The sequence below is a fragment of the Ailuropoda melanoleuca genome, chromosome 16 (assembly GCF_002007445.2).
Source record: "Ailuropoda melanoleuca isolate Jingjing chromosome 16, ASM200744v2, whole genome shotgun sequence".
Lineage (NCBI taxonomy): Eukaryota > Metazoa > Chordata > Mammalia > Carnivora > Ursidae > Ailuropoda > Ailuropoda melanoleuca.
In genome coordinates, this window is record NC_048233.1 from 63311214 (window position 1) to 63331524 (window position 20311).

Consider the following 20311-nt stretch of genomic DNA (forward strand, 5'->3'; position numbering starts at 1 on the left):
TCTATACATACTAAGTATCTAGTATGTCAGGCACACATAAGCAATGTATCGAACTAATGACCTAGTAAAGTTAGTTTGGCAACAAGAATGAATAAAAACCAAGGGAGCCCAGGTGCTTTGGTCAGTTAAGCATCTGCCTTCAGCTTGAGTCATGATCCCAGGGTCCTGGGATCGAGCCCCATGTCAGGCTCCCTGCTCAGCGGGGAGACTGCTTTTCCCTCTCTCCCTGCTCATGCTCATGCGTGCTCTCTCTTGCTCACTCTCTCTCTCTCTCAAATAAATAAAGAAAATCTTTTAAAAAAAAATGAATGAATAAAACCCAGATAAAAGAACACTGGCTAAGGGGCTATTTTATTAACACAGGCATGAGATGATAAATGTCAATACTATTAAGAAACAAAGAATGGCAAATATGAGATATTCTAAAGGAAGTTATAACTGAGCAGACAAAGGGAATGAAGAAAAAAGATTATTCCAGAGTGTCTAGGTGATGCTAAAAGAAATGAAAAGAAAAACCACGAAATGTGAAAGAGAAAGCATGACAATGGAAAGGAAATGGGAAATCTGCCTCACTGATAAAATAGATGAAAATATATTAAAACAATAAGAAACAAGAGATGAACAATGTTCTCAGACTGACTGTTAAGAAAGCCAAAAAAGCACAAATTACTATACCTGAGCCATAGGTTGTTATTTAAAATTTAAAAAGTCCTTCGTTCATATTTTTTCAAATTATACAAGGCTACATGTGATGAATTCCCTCAAATGAAGTTTCAACGTCCCAGCAATGGTTCATCTTCATAGCAAGCAAGAGGACTTCTTTGGAAGGAGAGTTGCATGAATTTGGGGGGATGTGGAGGGAGAAAGGAGGGATATGGAGAATGAATAATTAATCCAATGTGTGCCTTGCTGACCCTGAAATTACAGTAAGTCGTAAAAGGAGATGACCTGCAGGCAGTTGAAAATATAGAACTGAGATTAAGGGAAATGTGAGGCCGGAAATATAAAGTCATCCACATGAAGTGAATGACTGAATCACAGAATATGAGAGCTCACTGAAAGAGACCTTAGGATAGAGCTTTGGATGAATGGATGAAAAAGGATAATCAGGGAGCCAAAGAAATTTGAACCAAAAGACCCTTAAAAAGTGAGCTATCATACAGATGTTATAAAATGAACACATTTTATATTTTAAACATCTATTATTTCGTACAAAACACAATATTCTGTAATTAAAAACACAAAGGGGCAGTATCAGGATGCTTTGGTTACAAGTATCAGAAAACCATACAAATAATGACATTTATTCTTCCACATAACATGAAGTCCAAAGTTGGGTAGGTTCTCCACTTTTATTCAACATAGTACTAGAAGACCTAGCTCCAGCAGTCAGACAACAAAAAGAAATAAAAGGCATCCAAATTGGTAGGGAAGAAATAAAACTTTCACTATTTGCAGATGACATGATACTATAAATAGGAAACCTGAAAGACCTTACCAAAAAACCACTAGAACTGATAAATGAATTCAGAAAGTCACAGGACACAAAATCAATGTATGGAAATCTGTTGCATTTCCATACACTGACAATGAAGCAACAAAAAGTGAAATTAAGAAAACAATTCCATTTACTATTATACAAAAAAAAAATCTAGGAATAAAAATAACCAAAAAGATGAAAGACATATACTCTGAAAACTATAAAACATTGATGAAAGAAACTGGAGAGGACACAAAGAAATGCAAAGACATCACATGCTCATGGATAGGAAGAACAAGTATTGCTAAACTGTCTATACTACCCAAAGCACTCTACAGATTTAATGCAATCCTTATCAAAATACCAAGAGCATTTTTCACAGAACGAGAACAATTCTAAAATTTATAAGGAGCCTCAAAGACACTGAATAACCAAAGCAATCTTGAAAAAGATAAACAAAACTGGAAGTGTCACAATTTCAGATTTCAAGTTATATTACAATGCTGTGTAATCAAAACAATATGCCACTGGTATAAAAATAGATACAGATCAAGGGAACAGAATAGGAAACCTAGAAATAAACCCACAATTACATGGTCAATTAATCTTTGACAAAGCAAGAAGGAATATATAATGGGAAAAGGATAGTCTCTTCAACAAACGGTGTTGGGAAATCTGTAGAGCTGCATGCAAAACAATGAAACTGGACCACTTTCTTACACCATACACAAAAATAAACTCAAAATGGATTAAAGACCTAAATGTGAGGCCTGAAAATATAAAAATCCTAGAAGAGACCACAGGCAGTAATATCTCTGACACCAGCTGTAGCAACATTTTTCTAGATTTGTCTCCCAAGGAAAGGGAGATAAAAGCAAAAATAAACTATTGGATCTACATCAAAATAAAAACCGTCTGCAGGGCAAAGGAAACAATCAACAAAACTATAAGATAACCTATGGAATGGGAGATTTTTGCAAATTACATATACAATAAAGGGTTAGTATCCAAAATATATAAAGAACTTATAAAACTCAACACCCCCAAAACATATAATCCAATTAAAAATGGCAAAGACATGAACAGACATTTCTCCAAAGATGACATACAGATGGCCAACAGACACATGAAAAGATGCTCAACATCACTGTCAGGGAAATGCCAATCAAAACTATAATGATCTGTTGTTACCTCACACCTGTTAGAATGGCTAAAATAAAAAACTCAGGAAACAGCAAAGTGTTGACAAGGATGTAANGTCAGGGAAATGCCAATCAAAACTATAATGATCTGCTGTTACCTCACACCTGTTAGAATGGCTAAAATAAAAAACTCAGGAAACAGCAAAGTGTTGACAAGGATGTAAAGAAAATGGAATATTTGTGCACTATTGGTGGGAATGCAAACTGGAGCAGCCATGGTGGAAAACAGTATGGAGGTACCTCGAAAGTTAAAAAGAGAACTATTCTATGATCCAGTAATTGAATTACTGGGTATTTACCCCAAAAATACAAAAACACCAATTCAAGGGAAATGGATACATGCACACCTATGTTTATAGCAGCATTATTTACAATAGTCAAGATATGGAAGCAGTCCAAATGGCCAATGATAGATGAATGGATAAGGGAGATGTAGTGTGTGTGTGTGTACACACAATGGGATATTCAGCCATAAAAAAGAATGAAAACTTGCCATTTGCAATGATATGGATGCAGCTAGAGGATATAATGCGAAGCAAAACAAATCACAGAAAGACAAATACCATATGATCTCACTCATGTGAAATTTAAAAAACAAACAAAGGCAAAAAAAAAAAGAGAGAGAGAGAAAGAGAGAGAGAGAAATAGAAAAAAACCAAGGTAACTGATGGTTACCAGAAGGGAGTTGGGTGGGGGGGATGGGTGAAATAGATGAAAGAGATTAAGATTACACTTATCATGATGAGCACAGAGTAATGTAGAGAATTATTGAATCACTGTATTGTACACCTGAAACTAATATAACACTGTATATTAACTATACTGGAATTAAAAACTTAAAAAAAAAAAGTTGGGCAGGTTCTTGTGTTGGTTGATTCAGGCACTCAATGATTAGGTTATTTAACAAAGACTGGGTATTACCAAAGGCTAGGATATTTTCATTTCTTCACTTTCCAGTCTTGGGACCATTCTCTTTCTTCCATTGTTGGGACTATAACAAGAGGCCAATTTAGGTACTGCATAGCAACTGTCTCTTCCTAGAACTNTCCTGGAACTCTTCCAAAGATAAGAAAATTTTTCTTTGATCCACCTCCTACTGTCCAGAACCAGATCACATGCTCATTCCTGAACCAAATACTGGCATGAAAAATGGAGATTATATATATGTATTTTAAAGATTTTATTTATTTATTTGACAGAGACAGTGAGAGAGGGAACACATGCAGGGGGAGTGAAAGAAGAAGAAGCAGGCTTCCTGCTGAGCAGGGAGCCCAATGCCGGGGCTCAGATTCCAGGACGCTGGGATCTTGACCTGAGCCAAAGGCAGACGCTTAACAACTGAGCCACCCAGGCGTCCCAAATGGAGATTACATTAACTGTCTTAGAGATACACTGATCATATAAGGTGGACTGAATATTGGGGGAATTATCACAATAGCCACTACAAGAAAAATTTCAGCTAACATTGTACAATACACAGGCTGTTTAGAATATTACGGACTACAAATATTATATAGTATAATAGAAGATAAATGGAAAATATTTTTTTACAAGTTGATTGACAGTAATTCACCCACTCTTTTTTTTTTTTTAGATTTTATTTATTTATTTATTTATTTGAGAGCAAGCAAGTGAGGAGAGGCAGAGTGAGAGGGAAAAAGAATCTGAAGCAGACTCTGCACTGACCCCAGAGCCCAACATGGGGCTTGATCCCATGATGGAAAGATCAGACCTGAGCTGAAACTAAGAGTCACTTAACCAAGTGAGCCACCCAGGCACCCCTCATCTACTCTCTTTAGGTTTTGGTTCCCTTTATAAAAAAAGAAGAGGTTGGATCCAGTTACTGGTTTTTAAATTGTGCTCTGAGAAGTCCTAGAATTTCCATGGAGACCATTCATAGATGCTAATAGAGAAGAAAGAGCCCCTAGGTATAGCGCCAGTGCTCCTCCAAGCCTCCTTTCAAGCAAAAGCAGCTCTACCTTATTCGTTTTAATATTGAGCTTCCACATCTTGAACTGAGGGTTCTGCAGCTCAAAGAAAGACAAAAAACAAGATTAGACAATCTCTATGATTCTATGAAATTTAGAGATGATCTGAAGAAGACAGTTTGGAGAGAAACAGATGCTTAAAAATAGAAAATAGTTCAAGCATGAAGAGAGAAAGAGCAGTTGATGAGTCAGAAGGAATTTCAGACTTTCCAATCTGATAAAGTAATTTAAAGGCAAATGAGTCTGTGTTTCAGTTGTCTTGAAAGACTATACATATAAACCCCCTACAGTCTGTGGGGCAGAAAAGCTGAATCTAATAAAACTGCCTTAATCCTAATCTTAACTTAATTTTACTTGCAAGTAAAAATAATGCCATAAATGTCTATGGCATTTTTCACTTTCTGAAGTGCTTTACTTAATAAATAAAATATATTTATTACACATATATAAAACAAGAAAGGCAGGGATTATTCTACTCATATTAAAAACAAGAAAACAAAAGGGGGAAAAGAGAAAAGCAATACCCATATAGGTTTGGGTCAAGCACCTCTTTTGAGATGACCATAGTTGAAAGGTTTAGTTTTAAAGACAAAGGTAAAGTGATGAGTTAAGATAAACAGAATAAATCAGAAATATTATGCAGGGAATTATGTGTAGGCAGGAAAAGACTAAAGGACTGGGTGAATTACTGGGGACTGAAGGACTAGAGGTAGAGACAACAGATTTGAGAATATAATGGTACAGATGGTAGAAAAGGATGCTCTGGCTGGAGAAAGAAGAGGGCCGAATGAAAGAGCCCCAAAGAAGCAGTGTTTCATGATAAAGTTTCAAGGTAGGGACATTGTTGTCTATAGATCTTTAGAGTCAAGGCATATAAAGAGTTGGTATTTCAGGAGTATGAATAGTTAACAATTTCCCTTTTTAATAAATATATGCTTTCTAATGGGGATAAGAAAGAGAAGCAGCTTATGTGGATATAAATTGCTTATGCTGCTATCACTATTAGAATGGTTAAGATTGTAGGTTCTAGAGTCAAATTTGTCTAGGTTCCAGTCCTGATTTTATTTCCTTGTTATGTAACTTTAGGTAACTTATTTAACTTCCTTCTGTCTCAAGGTCCTCATCTGTAAATTAGAAATTTAATTTGTTTAAAGATTTTATTTATTTATTTGACAGTGTGAGACAATGAGTCTCACACAAGGGGAGTGTGAGAGGGAGAAGCAGGCTTCCCGCTGAGCAGGGAGTCCGATGCAGGGCTCGATCCCAGGACCCTGGGATCATGACCTGAGCCGAAGGCAGACGCTTAATGNAGCAGGGAGTCCGATGCAGGGCTCGATCCCAGGACCCTGGGATCATGACCTGAGCCGAAGGCAGATGCTTAATGCTGAACCACCCAGGTGCCCCAGAGATTTGACTTTTTAAAAACAGTGTGGTGTGTAATACTCCACACAGCAAGTATTTGCTGAGCATCTACAATGTGTCAGGCACTGTTACCTATTATTACTACTAAGGTGAATCCAAGGGAATTCTAGGAATATTTTTTCTACTTTCAAAATAGTCTAAAGTCTTAATAATGATATAATTAAATATCCTTTTATTTATTTAAAGAATTAAGATTCATTCTTTCATAGCTAAAAATAATAAGAATTTTCTTGTAGACCATGAGCTCCTCAAGGAAAGGTGCCATGTTTTATACTTATCCCATAGCAGCTTAATATATTCAAGGAATTTAAAGGAACATTATAATGCCTATAAAAAGAAAAGTGATTAACATGATTATGAAAACAAATGTAACTTATCTTTACCTAAAATAAGATTTGATGAAAGCAAAGGTTGATTTATTCAGGATAAAAAAAATGGCAATAAAAATACTTGGTGAGAGCAGTCGATGTCGGCCAGAGTATTATTAATGACACAATAGTTCACAGTCAATTTGTAAGACTGAATAGAAAGTGGTAGGTTTAAGTATAGTGCTGAGGGTTTAGTCACTGATTGAACCAGCTGGTTTCACTCCATTCAATGGTAACAGCCACAGCCCTACAGATCACCATGTTATATAGACAGATGCTCCTGGTTTAAATGTGAACAGACCAGTACAATAACGGAAAAATGAGGCTTAGTAAGTGGTGAGTCACTAGCATTATGTTAACTTTAAAAGAACAGTATTTTTTTGGCTAGAAAATAACCTCAACTGTTATAATCAACAGCCCTAAATTTGTGAATTTAAAATAGGTTAATTCTTCATTATAAGTACAGATCCAAGAATATGCTAGAAAACAACAATTACAGAAATAAGACAGTATACTAAAACATTACTCTAGAACTAGAGAGTCTTTGACTTAACAAACTTATTGAACAAAAGAATGCATTGACCTTATTATTTCCACCCTGGAGAAACATTTAAAAACATGGGATGGTAGTCAAATTGACTATGGCTATTGAAGTATATATATATNGATATATATATATATAAAAATCAGTAATTTCAGCAATTACTTTAACTTCTTAAAAATTTAGGAGAGTAATTCAAAGGAAAAAATGTCTGTTAGAGGACCTCAAAGTTTTAATCTCAACTCAGATTTATAGGATGTTTGGCTAATTTTTATACTGTTACTCAGTATTTAGTCAAATATCATCTGAGTATTAAAAGCAAATCTTTTGTACTCAACTGATTCTACTTTTTAAAAAAGCCACCAATAATACTGGGCTTAAAATAATGTACATCTTTCTTTACACAATGGTGTTTCCAAAAACTTCCTTTCAAGCTGCTTTTTTGTGTACTAAAATGGTAGTTATAAAACTTGTAACTTTGAACTTTTAATTTTTTTATATTGGGTTTTCCTAAAGCAATATACACTTGTAAGAAATAAACATTCAAACAACTTAGAAATTATTAGATGCCTTTTATACTAATTTTATACTAGTGATCTACTCTAGGTTCAATCATAAGATGAAATGTTCTATTGATAACAGTACAATTAAACTGAAGTATATGTTGCTGAAACTTCTATTTATAACAAGGGGCTTATAATTCTCTGAATTAATAAAAGCGGATTCATTTTTCTAAAAGTTATTTTTTATGTCAAGGTTACAAAGTGCAACAAACTTCTATGACTTTCTACACTTTTCGACAACTGAAAACATGGAGCTGTTGTAATCAGCTAAGTTTTCTAGGAGATACTCTAAAATGCATCAATTTCTATTACAAAAATTGTTATGAAACAACAAGGAAGTGGGAAAGGGGACAGTAAGAGTGAAAACTCAGGATATGGCTGACAAAAGTAAAAACTAATCATTTCTATGTCTGTCTTTTTCTCTTACATATTAATTACTTAATCTTAAGAGCATAATAAATTAAAATCAGAGACCTCCACGAAACGATTTTCCACTGAAAATATGCTTTTGATTTTATAGCCCTTATAGCTTTTAAATATCCTGAACTTTTAGTACATTGTCTGTTTTCTAACCATTTTATTCAAAGCTGTTAGTGCAGCAAGTAAACAGCACATGCTTTGATCTCATTAAATTACAACTTATAGTTCCTAGAGTCATAAATATCGTGTTCTTTTTTCCTTTACCCCTCCCTTTTCTGGTACAGGGTAGTCTGTTAAATATCACTATCTCCTTGAGTGCTCTGACGTTTACTCAGACAAATAGCAGAGGTTATGAATGCTGTTCACAGATAGTATCAGGAATTCTTCATGATTGCCATAATGCTGAACCCAGCATTCGGAACTGTAATATCTAGTTTAATCTAACAACTAAGTTTGGTCTGTTTAACTTCGCTCCAAAAAAAAAAAAAAATCCATCTTATCACAAACCAATAGCTTAACTGTTCTGAACAAAATCATAAAACAGAATAAAAGAAAATAAAAATTATCTTTGGGAAAATTAATGATTAAAAGTTTTAAATGAGTGATATAACCAATGTTACTAGACTGGATTAGCTTCTAAAAAAGACAATAAAAAATGAAAAAGCTTTCTTAAAGTTGAAAATTAAGACTACATACAAAATACAAAATACTTATATCTAGAATGTCTGAAGTATTAAAAATGGCTGTTAAAATATATTTTAAAATTTTCACTTGTTTAGCTACTTGGACTTGGAAATCTCAAGGTAATAAAATTCTCTCACTTTACCCTTTCATACACTCTCTCTTCCAAGAACTATTTGGTAGCATAGTCACTGACTATAATGCTCTCTAGAGAGACAGGCCACCACTGCATGACATATCAGTACATTTAATTAGCCCTGGCAGGGCTCCAAGACCTGAGGAAAAAGGGGTAAGTGTGCTCCTGAGCAACACTATTGTACTTGTGCAAAGAAAGAGACATTCTTTTTATCCTAATCTGCTAATGGGGTCTCTCCATGGATTTACGTGAGCATCGTTCTCCATCTACAGGTCAGTCTTAAACTAGACGTTATTAGAAATATAATATTATAATGAAACATTTGTCCTAACTTAATGAAAAAAAACTACATAACTTAGTACAGAAATTTAGGAGGTATAATCCTTTCATAATAATGCAAAAACAACTAAAAAGCATATGAAAATTTTAATATAACCACTAAATATGATTAATCAGTTAAACTCATGGATTAAATATTAAAAAAATAAATGAATGTGCTTATTCACTGAATATGTGCTTATTCACAACTATTCAGTCTCAGTATTTAGTTATTTATATTTGCATTTGAAGTTTACATTGATAAAAATGAATGGTTCTTTTCACAATCCTCTAATTTGAGACAACAGGCAAATTTTTAAATTACAGCTTTTCTCTTTATATTAAAAAAACATTTGTAATATTCTAGGATGTGACTGAAAAATAAATATTTTCTACGTAAAAACTGTCTAGTTTGCTAGGCAGACTTAAGACTTTTAAGGGATAGGAACATATGCTTATTACCACCCATTCCGTTTTATACTGAGCTACTCCTATGCTCTTCCTTTCTGATCCTTCAGAATATAAAACCAATTTATTGGCAGTTATAAGACCAAAGAAATAGATAGAATAGTGTTACAAATATTAATGGCCTTTGGACTCTGGCTTAGCATTTAGAAGTCACTTCAATCTTTACCCTAAGTAATCCCACTTTCCTTGAAATAATGCTAAAACAGAATGTAGTAAAATTTCCTGATTTCTTGAATTATGCATAAAAGTATATGTTATTTATCTCACAGCACAAAACACTCCTGTCCAAAACTTAAATCCGTTACTCTAGATTCTTCATAAAGCTTTAATTTCAGTAAAATTATAGATAAATATAAAACCAGGGGGACTTATTTCCAGTCTAGCAAGTAAGGAGCTTAAACTTTGTCCTGACAGCACTTTGTCCTGCCAACAAGTAAAAGCTGAACAAACTGAAAATCAACAACTCCTCTTAGATCTGTCAGAGAAATGAGGTCATAAGGCAACCAGCTACCTCAATAATTGGAGAGATAGACTGGTGAATATAAAGAATTATAAATTACCAGAGCAGAAACCCACAAACAGAAACCTCTGCAGGAAATAGTGCCAGTGCAAGAAAGCCTGAATTGTGGTTGACTAATTGCTAGAGGCTCAATGTAGAAAACTCTGGGAGTTTAAAAAAAAAAATCAGGGGACACAGTCATGAGGGAACCTTCCCCCCCCTCCTTTTGTGAATTTCACTTCCAAGTCCTCTGACAGTATCAGAAAAAAATTCCCTTCTGCTTCCAGGAGGAAAAGAGGAAAAGGAACCATTTTGAAATATGCCAGGGCATTCTGTTCTTCTTAACAAGGCCTGACGTAGGGAGAAATTATTGGACCTGAGCCTAAACCACTTGGGGAAAGGGTAATACCGAAATCTAGCCCCCTCCAACCATGCTGTACCACCAAAGAGAGGGAAAAAACAGAGCAGTACTGTGAAGTTCACAGTCCAGTGACACAGGCTCACCAAAAGACTGAGACCTAATCACAGAACACTTCACACACCCATTCCGACTGAACCTCACCATTACATTACTAAAGGCTATTTATTACAGGTCCTTTCATATGTATGTCACGTCCATCTTTCAACAAAAAATTACAAGGCATACTAAAAGGCAAGAAACACAATTTGAAGAGATGGAACAAGCATCAGAACCCATGTCAGATACGGCAGAAATATTAGAATTATCAAATCTGGAATTAAAAAAAAACCTAATATGCTAAATGCATTAATAGAAAAAGTAGACAAAACACAGGAGAACAAATGGATAATGTAAGTAGAGTGATGGAAATTTTAAGAAAGAATCAAAAAGAAACGCTTTAGATCAAAGCCACTGCAACGGAAATGAAGAATGCCTCTGATGGGCTCAACAGTAGTATGGACAAGACTGCAGAATATCTGTGAACTTGATATGATGGCAAAAATTCAAAAACTGAAAACAAAGAGAAAGAAACTAAGGAAAGCCAAACAGAATATCCACCAACTGTGGGACAGCTACACAAAATGTAACATATGCATAATGGAAATAACAGATGGAAAAGAAAGAGAACAAGGAAGAGAAGCAATATTTCAAACAGTAAGGACTGAGAATTTCCCTTAAGTAATGTCAGACACCAAACTGCAGATCCAGGAAGCCCAAAGAACACCAAGAAGGATAAGTGACCAAAAAATTTATACCTAGGCATATCATATTCAGAATTCAGAAAATCGATAGTAAAAAAAAAAAAAATACTGAAAGAAGCCAGAGGGGAAAAAACACCTTACCTACAGAAGAGCAAAGGATTACATCTGACTTCTCAGAAACCATACAAGCAATGAGAGTGACATGAAATAAAGTGTTGAGAAAAAAAACTACTAACCTAGACTTCTGTATCCTCTAAAATTATCCTTCAAAAGTAAAGGAGAGGGATGCCTACGTGGCTCAGTCAGTCAAGTGTCTGCCTTTGGCTCAGGTCATGATCCCGGGGTCCTGAGATTGAGTCCCATATCACGCTCCTTGCTCAGTGGGGAGCCTGCTTCTCCCTCTGCCTGCCACTCCCCCTGCTTGTGCACTCTCTCTCTCTCTCTGACAAATAAATAAAATATTTTTTTAAAAAGTGAAGGAGAAATAAAGACTTTTTAAGACAAAAATTGAATGAATTTGTTTTCAGCAGGCCTGCTTTGCAAGAAATGTTAAAAAAAAGTTTTTCAGAGAAAAGGAAAGTGATATAGGTCAGAAACTCTGATGTACCTAATAAAAAGAAGAATATCAGAGAAGGAATAAGTGATAGTAAATAAAATATTTCATTTCTATTATTCTAAATTGATAAAATAACCATTTGTTCAAAATAATAACAATGATGTATCTGATTATGTATGCTTATGATACAAGTGACAGGAGAGAAGAATCAGGACTGTTTTGTTGTTATAAGGTACATGCACTACCCATGAAGTGGTATGTTATTTGAAAGTGAACTTGGTTTAATGCAGATAGACTGTGAACTCGGGTAGGACTAAAAAAGTTTTTTAAAAAGTATGATTAAAACACTAAAGAAAGGAGAGAAAAATGGAATCATAAAATGCTCAACTGAAGCCACAAATAGCAGAAAAAGAGTGGAAGACAAAAAAAGAGGAATAAATGAGGGCAACAAATAGAAAACAGCAAAAAAATATGGTACATATTAATCCAGATTATATCAATAATCACCTCAAATATCAGGAGTCTAAAATACAACAATTAAAAGATGAATTATCAGAGTGGATCCAAAAACAAGACACAATTATATGTTGTCTACAAGAAACCCATTTTAAATACAAAAACACATATTGATTAAAAGTAAAGGGATGGAGAAGGATATACCATGCTAACTTTAATCAAAATAAAGTAGGAATCGCTATATTAATTTCAACCAGAGTAGATTTCAGAGCAAGGAAAGTTATCAAGGACAAAGAGGGGCATACATAATGATAAAGGAGTGAATACTCCAAGACATAAGAATGCCTTAATGCGTATATATGCCTAGAGAGTACCAAAATACAGGAGGCAAAAACTAACTAACAACTGCAAAAAGAAATAGAGAATCTACTATTATATTTGGAGACATTAATATCCCTCCATCAGAAACGGACAGGTCCAGCAGGCACAAAATCAGAAGGGTGAAGTTGAACTTACCACCATCAATCAAATGAATATAATTGACATGTATAGACTACTTCATTCAAAACTACTTCATCCAAAAACACATTACAAATTCTTCTCAAGGTCAAATGGAACATTCACCAAGATAGACCACATTCTGGACCATAAAACACACCTTAACAAATTTAAAAGCATAAAAATGACACAAGTTCTGTTCTTAGACCACAAAAAAATTAAACTAGAAATCAATAAAAGGTAGCTTGAAGAAACCAAAATACTCAGAGATTAAGTAGCACACTTCTAAATAACACATGGGTCAAAGAAGAAATCTCAAGGGGAAATTTTAAAATATTTTGAGTGAAATGAAAACATAACTTTTCAAAATCTGTGGGATGCGATGAAAGCAATGCTTACAGGAAAATGTATAGCACTGAATGACAATATTAGAAAAGAAAAAAGACCAAAATATAGAAGCAACCCAAGTGTCCAATGATAGGTGAATGGATAAGAAAGTAGTAGTCTATACACACAATGAAATACCAATCAGCCATAAAAAAGGGTAAGATCTTGCCATGTGCAAAAACACAATGGACCTAGAGGATATTATGCNGGGGCGCCTGGGTGGCACAGCGGTTAAGCGTCTGCCTTCGGCTCAGGGCCGAGCCCCACATCAGGCTCTTCCGCTATGAGCCTGCTTCTTCCTCTCCCACTCCCCCTGCTTGTGTTCCCTCTCTCGCTGGCTGTCTCTATCTCTGTTGAATGAATAAATAAATAAAATCTTTAAAAAAAAAAAAAAAAAAAAAAANGTGCAAAAACACAATGGACCTAGAGGATATTATGCTAAGAGAAATAAATCAGAGAAAGACAAATACCATAAGATTTCACTTATATGTGGAATCTAAAACACAAAAGAAACAAATAAAAAAAGAAGAAACAGACTCATAATACAGAGAACAAACTAATGTTTGCCAGAGGAGAGGGGAGGGGTGGGGCCATGGTGAAAATAGATGAAGGGGAGTAGGAGATACAGTCTTCCAGTTACAGAACAAATAAATCACAGGGATAAAAGATACAGCATAGGGAATATGGTCAGCGGTATCATAGTAGCATTGTATGGTGACAGATAGTAGCTGTAGTTTGGTGAAGCATAACATAATGTATAGACTTACCAAATCACTATTTTGTACACCTGAAACTAATGTAACATTACATGTCAACTACACTTTAATTAAAAAGAAAATCTAAAGTCAAATATCTAAACTTCAAACTTAGGAAATTAGAAAAAGAAGACCAAAGTAAATTCAAAGTAAGCAGAAGAAAAGAAATAAAAAAAAATTAGAGTAGAAATCAATGAAAATGAAAACAATAAATCAATGGAGAAAATCAAGGAAACCAAAAGCTGATTCTTTGAAACAATCAATAAAATTGATAAGCCTCTAGCCAGGCTAAGAAAAGAAAAAGGGACACAAATCACTAATATCAGAAATGAAAAAGTGGATATAACCATAGATTCTATGGACATTAAATGGAAAATTTTTAAAATATTATGAACAACTCTAAGCCCACAAGTTTGATAGCCTACATGAAATGGACCAATTCCTTGACACAATATGCCAAAACTCACACAAGAAGAAATAGACAATCTAAATAGACCTATATCAATTAAAGAAATTGAATCAGTAACTAATAATCTAACAACAGAAAGCACTATGCCCAAATGGGTTCACTGGTCAATTCTATGAAACTATTAAAAGAAAAAAGGATACCAATTCTATATAATCTCTTTCAGAAGACAGATGCAGAGGTAATACTCTGAATTCATTCTATAAGGCCAGCATTATCCTAATAGCAAAACAAGACAAAGACATTACAAGATATAAAAATCCTCAACAAAGTAACAGCAAATTGAATGTAACAATGTATAAAAATAATTATACACCATGACCAACTGGGATTTATCCCAGTTATGCAAGGCTGGTTCAACATTCAAAAATTAATTAATGTAATCCATTACATCAATAGGCAAAAGAAAAAAATCACATAATCATATCAAAAAATGCAGAAAAAGCATTTGACAAAATCCAACACCTATTTATGATAAAAATTCTTAGCAAACTAGGAATAGAGGGGAACTTCCTCAACTTGCTAAAGAGCATCTACAAAGAAAACCTACAGCTAACATCAAACTTAATGAGAAACTTCACACTTTCCCTAAGATCAGGAACAAGCGAAGGATGTCCCCTCTCACCAAACTTTTCAACACCATACTGGAATCCCCAGCTAATGCAACAAGACAGGAATAGGAAATTAAAAAAAAAAAAAAAGATATACAGATTTGGGAAGGAAGAAATAAAACTGTCTTTGTTCACAGAGGACATGATTGACTATGTAGAAAAACTAAAAGAATCAACAGAGACCTCCTGGAACTAATAAATGACTATAACAAGGTTGTGAAATATAACATTAATATACGAAAGTCCATCACTTTCTGTACTGGAAAAACCTACAGTTCTTCCCTCTTGTATAAGGAAAAATCCAGTTCTTCCTCCTGTTTTTTTTTCCTGTGTGTCTCCTTTAAACAGAACACTTCTGACACTTCTGGACACCAAATGTGTGGAGGCCTTCCCCCACCAAGCAATTCTCTGCAACAACACCAGCTGAACGTCCTACAATTTAACTCACTTCTGACACCATCTACTTGAAGGCAGGGTCAAATCCCAAAGGTTAAGGGCTCAGTCCCATAAGACTGCTCCCATCCCACTTCAGATGCCAATTGCAAGTCCAGATGTTTCTGACTGATTGGCTATAAATAGAGGTTCCCATGATCCCCCTCTTAGGTTCCATTAATTTTCTAGAACAGCTCACAGAACACTGGGAAACACTTAAGTTAACTAGTTTTTTAACAGATATGATAAAGGATACAGATCGACAGTCAGATGAAGATATACAAAGGGCAATATCTGGGAGAGTCCTGAGCACAGAGGATTCTGTCCTGGTGGAGTTGGGGTGTATCAACTCTGAAATGGTACTATTGGGATTTTATGGAGACTTCCTCATGTAGGCATGATCAATTATTAACTCCATTTCCAGCCCCTTTCCCCTTTGTGGAGTAGAGGGAGGTAGGGGAGATGCAGGGCTAAAAATTTTAAGCTTCTAATCATGACTTGCTCTTTCTGGTGACCAATCCCCATGCAGGAGCCATCCAGGATTCCACCCAGAGTCACATTATTGAAATAAAAGATGCCCCTAGCGCTCTTATCACTTAAGAATTTCTAAGGGTTTTAGGAGCCCAGTGTCAAGGACAGGGTGAAAGACCAGATACCTAGAACAAGAGATATTCTTAGTGCTTTTACCACTTAGGGAATTGCAAGTGATAGAAAATGGGGGCAAAAGATACAGACGTAGTAAAGAGAAGGGCCATATGCACCCCAATGTTCATAGCTGCATTGTCCACAATAGCCAAATCATGGAAGGAGCCGAGATGCCCTTCAACAGATGACTGGATTAAGAAGCTGTGGTCCATATATACAATGGAATATTACTCAGCTATCAGAAAGAACGAATTCTCAACATTTGCTGCAACATGGACGGCACTGGAGGAGATAATGCTAAGTGAAATAAGTCAAGCAGAGAAAGACAATTATCATATGATTTCTGTCATCTATGGAACATAAGAACTAGGATGATCGGTAGGGGAAGAAAGGGATAAAGAAAAGGGGGGTAATCAGAAGGGGGAATGAAACATGAGAGACTATGGACTATGAGAAACAAACTGAAGACTTCAGAGGGGAGGGGGTGGGGGAATGGGATAGACTGGTGATGGGTAGTAAGGAGGGCACGTATTGCATGGTGCACTGGGTGTTATACGCAACTAATGAAGCATCAAACTTTACATCGGAATCTGGGGATGTGCTGTATGGTGATTAACATAATATAATAAAAAAAAAGAAAATGGGGGCAGATATTTTCTATGATCTCACACTTTACTATACACTAACAATGAATGAATATAATTTGAAAATAAAAATGTATTACTGTTTATATTCACACACCCCCAAAACTAAATACTTAGGTAAAAAATCTAACAAACTATATGTAAGATCTATATGAGAAGAACTATAAAACTCTAATGAAAGATATCAAAGAACTAAACAAATGGAGAGATATTCAGTGTTCATGAATATGAAGACCCACAATTTTCAAAATGTCAGTTCTTCCCAACTTGATCTATAGACTCATTACAATCCCAATCAAAATCTCAGCAAGTTATTTTGTGTGTATCAGGCAAACTAATTCTATGGAGAGGCAAAAGGCTCAGAATACCTAACTCCATATTAAAGGAGAACAAAGTTGAAGGACTGACACTACACAACTTTAGCACTTACTATAAAACTAAAGTAATCAAGTCAATGTGGTATTGGTGAAAGAATGGACAATTAGATCAATGGAATAGAAATGAGAGCCGAGAAACAGACCCACATAAATACAGTCAACTGATAGTTGACAGAAGAGCAAAACTAATCTTTTCAACAAATAGTGATGGAACATGGACATTCACATGGAAAAAAACAGGGGGTGGGGAGACCAAGACCTTAGACCCTTCATAAAAATTAACTCAAATGGATCACAGACCTAAATGTAAAATACAAAACTATAAAACTAGAAAATAACACAGGAGAAAATCTAGCAGACTCTGCATAAGGCGATGACTTTTTAGGTACAATGCCAAAGTTACAATCCACACACAAAAAAAATTGATAAGCTGTACTTCATTAAAATTAAAAACTTCTGCTCTGCAAAAGACAATATGAAGAGAATGAGAAGTCAAATCACAGACTGGGAGAAAATATTTTTAAAAGACATATCCAATAAAGGACTGTTATCCAAATTATACAACTCTTAAAAGTCAACAATAAGAAAACAAACAACCCAATTAAAAAACAGATAAAAGATCTGAAGAGACACCTCAACAAAGAAGACATACAGATCACAAGTAAACATATGAAAAAATTTTCAACATATGATGTCATTAGGGAAATACAAATCAAAACAATGAGAGATACCATTCACACCTATTAACGAATGTGCAAAATCCAAAACACTGACAACCCCAAATGCTGGTGAGGATATCGAGCAACAAGAACTCTTATTTCATGGCTGGTGGGCATACAAAATGATACCGCCACTTTGGAAGACAGTTTGGCAGTTTCTACAAAACGAAACATACCTTACCATACAATCCAAACGATCATGCTCCTCGGTATTTAGTCAAAAAAGTTGAAAACTCTGTGCACACAAAAACTTGTGCATAGATATTTATAGTAACTTTATTCATAGCTGCCAAAACTTGCAAGCAACCAAAATGTCCTTCAATAGAATGGATAGTTCGTGGTAAATCCAGGCAATGGAATATTGTTCAGGACTTTAAAAAAAGCTACCAAGCCATGAAAAGACATTAGACAAAACTAAATGCATAATACTAAAAAAGCTGATCTGAAAAGGCTACATTCTATATGATTCTTTTCCTTTTGGAAAAGGTTCCAAAACTGGAAATAGAGTAGTGGTTTCCAAGAGTTGGGGGAAGGGACAGATGAAAAGGTAGAGCACAGAGGATTTTCAGGGCAGTAAAACTATTTTGTATGATACTATAATGGTGGTTACATGTCACTAAACATTTGCCCAAACTCAGATTGAGTACAAAACCAAGAGTGAATCCTACTGTAAACAATGGAATTTGGATGATACTGCTGTGTCAATGTAGGTTCATCAGTTGTAACAAATGCATCACTCTGGTACAGGATTTTGATGGTGGGAGAGACCGTACATGTGTGGGTTAGGTAGTATATGGGAACGCTCTATACTTTCCACTCAATTTTGCTGTGAAGATAAAAATGCTCTAAAATATAAAGTTTATTAATTTAAATAAAAATAGTGAAATTCAATGTATACATATAGTTGTAAATGCTTGGAGTGTTTTTTCTTCCCTTTTAAAAGCAGACTCCATTTAAAACTATAATGAAAATACTGACCCAAAATTTAAATTTTCCTCAAAAGTTATGATGTATCTGAACAATATCATCCGTATTCATTTATTTATTAAATCTACAGTATGTGTTGCAAAAATGACTTGTTGAGGTTTGGGGTGTAACTCTTGTAAAAAAGAAATTTCTCTGTACTGAATGAACCAACCAGCTTGTATAAAAACTGAACTGAGAAACTTGGCCTCACTAATATTAACACTCTAACCGAGCGTGTCATCAGATCCCCCAAGAAATAGATGGTACACATAAATTAGGATAATTTGAAGATGATTTATTTGCAAAAGTGTGGGCACATTATAAAGGAACCATAAAATATGGTGCAAGTTCCAGGGGCTAACGGTAGGATGGACCTCATGCTGGACCCAAAAAACAAGAAGGTAAGTTACTGAACCCAAAAAGAGAGCATCACGCAGGGTAGGCCAATTTGAGAAAACTAGTGATATGTTGAGGAACAAGGCCACCCTGAAGTGATCTCAAAGGGAGGGAATGGGTGGCAGGGGGAAATATACTGATTCACCCTCTTTCTTTCTTCCTGTCTCCTGTCCAGGCTGCTCCCCACTGGCCCAACTCAACAGGAAGCTGGAAGATGTGGGACCACTGATGGAATCCATATAGATAAGCCTTACATGGAGAAAAGGATGTATACATCTGAATCTGGAGGGACAAATGGAAGGTATGTTGCACAAATGATAAATTAACTATAAAGTGTAATTTATTTGTAAGTATTTAAGTGGAACTTAGTAAATGTTAGTTTAAAGCATTTATTCATTTATTGAGTGTCAGTAAGGACAGGTACTTAATTCTCTCAGGGACAGGAAGATAGTCCAAAGTGGTATTATTTCAGATGGGGCTTTGAAAGGAGCAGGGAAAGGAAACAAGGTCATTCTCTGAGAAAGTAAAAAAAAGGCCTTGCCTACTTCTTCCTCTCATACCACTCTCACCTTGTATCAGTGAAGATATTTTTAGTTGCAAATAATAGAAAATTAAACTGGCCCAAACCAAACTAACATAAATAAAAATGGAGACGCACTGACTCACATAACTGAAAAGTCTAGAGGTGGGGGAATGGTAGGGTTCATCAAAGAATAGGTTTCTTTACTTCACACCAATCTGACATCCACATCGTCAGGTTCCTCCTGTTTGGTTTCTCATGTAGAGAAATGACTGACAACCACAGTGGGGGTCATATGCTTCCTGATTTATAACCACTAACTAAGGCCACTTGTCTACTTCTGAGCTAATGACTGTGACATGAGGAATAAAATGTTTATGACCTTCTGCCAATTTAGATCTGAATGTCCAATGTACTCCTTCACTCATGATGCTCCAGCCATATCAGACTTTCTCCTGTCCCTCACATATACTAAACTCTTTTCTATATTTAATCTTAGCCAAAAGTCTGAGAAGTGATTACTAAAACTCTTTTCTGCCTCAAGGCTTTTGCACATGCTGTTCTCCTTGTCAGAGTATTACCTACTCTGTGTGATGCTTGCTTTCTGGGTTCCAGTAACTTATCTTTTTGTTGTTT

At 35.2% G+C, this 20311-nt stretch overlaps 1 protein-coding gene across 1 annotated transcript in view; it reads right to left on the reverse strand.

Annotated features, from left to right (window-relative positions):
• Window positions 1–20311, reverse strand: part of CCDC73 (coiled-coil domain containing 73) — a 149222-nt gene that overhangs the window by 32850 nt on the left and 96061 nt on the right. The gene's annotated exons all lie outside the window — the stretch shown is intronic.